Below are 3,756 nucleotides of genomic sequence, written 5' to 3' on the forward strand. Positions count from 1 at the left end.
GAAGAGAGATGGAGAGAAGTGAGAGAGAAGCGTAGAAAAGGGATTTGAAGAGATAAAAGGTGCGTGCGCGCTTGCGAGAGAGAGAGAGAGAGAGAGAGAGAGAGAGAGAGAGAGAGAGAGAGAGAGAGAGAGAGAGAGAGAGAGAGAGAGAGAGAGAGAGAGAGAGAGAGAGAGAGAGAGAGAGAGAGAGAGAGAGAGAGAGAGAGAGAGAGATACGAGAGACCAGAAAAAAAAGTAGAGAAATGAAATAGAAAGATAGAATGAGAAAAAAAGGAGAGAAGGAAAAAAGTGGAGAGAGTAGGAGGCAAAAGAAGAGGATGGAGGGAAGGGGAGATAAGAAAAAAGAAGGGAGAGAAGAGGAAAAGGAGAAAAGTGTGGATGAAGGGGAGAGAAGGAGAGGATATAGAAGGAAAGAAACTTGGAGACATAAAAATAGGAGATCAGGAGAGAGATGGAGTGATTCTGGGGGGGGTGGAGGACGGATGCTGGAAAAAGGAAAGGGGAAGGGAGAGAAAGGGAGGAGGGACGGTGGGAAGAGGAGGGGAGGGGAGTAAGCATGCTGGAAAGAGGGAAGGAGAGGGGAGATAAAGAGGAGGAGGGATGCTGGGAAGAAGAGGAGGGGAGATAAAGTGGATGAGAGAGATGCTGGGTTGAAGGGAGGGAGGGAGAGAAGGGGAGGATGATGCTAAAAAGAGAGGAGGGGAGTGGAGATAAGGGAAGGAGGGATGTTGGGAATAAGGGAAGGGAGGGGAGGGATGTTGGGACGAGGGGAGGGGAGGGGAGGGGAGGAATGAGGAGGGGAAGGGAGGGACGCTGGGAAGGTTGACCGACGAATGAGGGACAGCGACCCACACAATAGGAAATGGAAATATGTTTCTTCCCCACGAGATTACACACACACACACACACACACACACACACACACACACACACACACACACATACACACACATATGTACATACGTTACACTTGCCTTAATTCGGGTTCCTTTACTCTTCCTCCCACATTTGCATTCCTTCATTACCTATTCAATTACGCCTTCCTCCACTCACTTAGCAGCTAATCTCTCCGCAGCGCTCTCTCTCTCTCTCTCTCTCTCTCGTCCGCGCCTTCTTTCCTATTCTCTATTTATTCATTTTCTCTCCTGCACTCTTACTCTTTCCCTTCCCTTCCCTCTCCCTTGCTATGCACTCACCTTTCATTTGATTTTTCTGTTGCGTTACCATATTTTTCTCTGTTTTCCTCTTTCCCCTCTCCAGTGCGAGGGCGTCTTTGGAGAGTTCGCCCCGATGTCCCTTCACTTGGGAGGTGGAAGGACGGAGAGGGGGGGGTGAGGGAAGAAGGGAGGAGAAGGGGAGGGCAGCAGGAAGGGTGGATTGTGGGGGGGTGGGGGGGAGGGCAGGCCAGCACTCAGCAGAAAATCACACAGAGGCAAGCGTGTAAGAGCTTTGTTTGCGACGTCCACACGTCCCCTCCTTCCCTCCTCTCAGGAAAGCTCGCACACTGTATGCCGCGTCCCTCGTCCCTTCCTCCCTCCCTCCACTTCGTCCTCCTCCTTCCATCCTCTTCTTATGTACCACAACCTACAACGCCACCACTGCCCCCACTGCCACCACCACCTGACCACCTCTCAGCTTATATTTCAAGACTATTATAAAGGCTTTGACATAGAAGCTCTAATGTATTTCCCTTCTCCTTTTACTCCTTTCTTCTTCCCATGGAGAACCTACAACACTCACCACCACTACCACCACCTTCACCGGAACCACCTGACCATCTCTCAACATATACCTTTTTCTTATTATTCCCTTCACACCCAAACCTACGTCCTTTATGTCTCTCCCTTCCCCAATGCACAACCTACCAGGCGACCATTACCACCTCCACCGCCACCACCTGACCATCTCTCAACTATATAACGGCTTTCACTTACTCTCCCCTTCACGCCCAAACCTCTGTCCCTTATGTCTTTACCTCCTCCTCCTCCTCCTCCTCCTCTTTCATCTTCCTCCCTCTTCTCATGCACCACCACCACCACCACCCAGCCTATGCCTCAGACTAACACCTCGCATTTAACACCGCCTTAACACCCAGGCCTCTGTCCCTTACGCCCCTGGTAATATCCACCCAGTCAGCATTTAGCAAGCCAGCGGGGAGGTGAGAGAACATTAGCGTCACATACACAGGGTCGTGGCTGGATGGCTGGAGGCTAACGGGACCGACCGACCTCCCAGCCTTTACCTTCCTACCCACCGACCTACCGAGCCTACCTATTGCAGCTCGCATCCAACACTTTAATTAAAACCCGTAGCGCCGCGGGTCTGCTGCAGGATGAATATATAGAGCAAAGCTTTCGGCGAGGCAGGAGCTCTCAGGCGATGGTTAAATTTCCTGCGAGTGAGTGAGTGAATGAGTGCACCAGTCATGTCGCTGTGTGTGTAGATCCAATAGCGACACTCTCTCTCTCTCTCTCTCTCTCTCTCTCTCTCTCTCTCTCTCTCCGTTACGTCAGATCGCAAAGTGAAAGGAATTACGTAGAAACAAATCACTGAAACGTATTGAGTTACCTTTCCTGTGTGTGTGTGTGTGTGTGTGTGTGTGTGTGTGTGTGTGTGCGTGCGTGTGTGTGTGTGTGTGTGGGTGTGTGTGCACACACACACACACACACACACACACACACACACACACACACATATCCCCCCCCCCACACACACACAAGCGCCTGGAAACATGAAAGAAACAAGACTCGTTCGGAAGCAAAAAAGAATTACCCTCAGAACACATACGCCATAGGGAATCATGCATGGAGGGGCAAACACCACACAAAGGCGGCAAGAAGAAGGAAAAGGAAGAGGAGGAGGAAAGGCCGGAGGAGAGGAAAAGAGAAACGGCGACGTGGACACTGTGACAGAAGAGTAGTGGACAAGAGAGATGAAGAAGGAGATAGATAAATGGATACAGAGAGATAGATAAGGAGAGAGAGCAAGGAAACAGACATGCCAGCTAACAGGGTACACGGTCGGCAGGATGGAATGGGTCTGGAGAACAGGGACGCAGAGGACGTAGAGGGAGAGAGACAGAGATGGAGGGGAGGGAGGGAGGGCAGCGCCGGTCTCTTCTCGTTATCGTGGGCGTTAGGCGGCAACACAATGGTCTTATGGGGACCTGCACGGCGAGCGGGGGAAGCCAAACCGCTGATGATGCTCTGGTAAACATGGAGCGGTTACCGATGAGGCCAGGATTGAGAGTGTGTGTGGCTCGCTGAGGGGGCCTGTCGCTGTGTGGGGGATACCCATCTGGCTGTTGTGCGTGTCCGAGTGGAAGGGAGTGGAAGGGAAGGTTGTATATATCTCTTTTTGTTGTGTTTTTACTGTAAATGGAGGATATAAATGTTGTTAATAGTTTGTTGCTGTGGGGGGATATCCGGTTTGTGTTTGAGAAGGAGGAGATGTTGTATATATCACTTTTTGTTGTGTTTTCGGGGTAGATAAAAGGTATAAATGCTGTTGAAGGCTTGTCGTTGTGTGTGGAGTATCTGACGTCTGTGTAATTCACCTCTATGTCTGCTGCGGGTCTCTCGAGACAGCCAGCCGTTCCCATACGAAAGGAGCTCAGAGCTCAGTGACCGATCTTTGGGTAGGGCTGAGACCACTCACACACAACACACCGCGACAACGAGGTCACAATCCCTCGCCTTACGTCGCGTACCTACTCACTGCTAGGTGAACAGGGGCTACACGTGAAAGAAGATAAAC

The sequence above is a fragment of the Eriocheir sinensis genome, chromosome 14 (assembly GCF_024679095.1).
Source record: "Eriocheir sinensis breed Jianghai 21 chromosome 14, ASM2467909v1, whole genome shotgun sequence".
In the NCBI taxonomy this organism is placed as follows: domain Eukaryota; kingdom Metazoa; phylum Arthropoda; class Malacostraca; order Decapoda; family Varunidae; genus Eriocheir; species Eriocheir sinensis.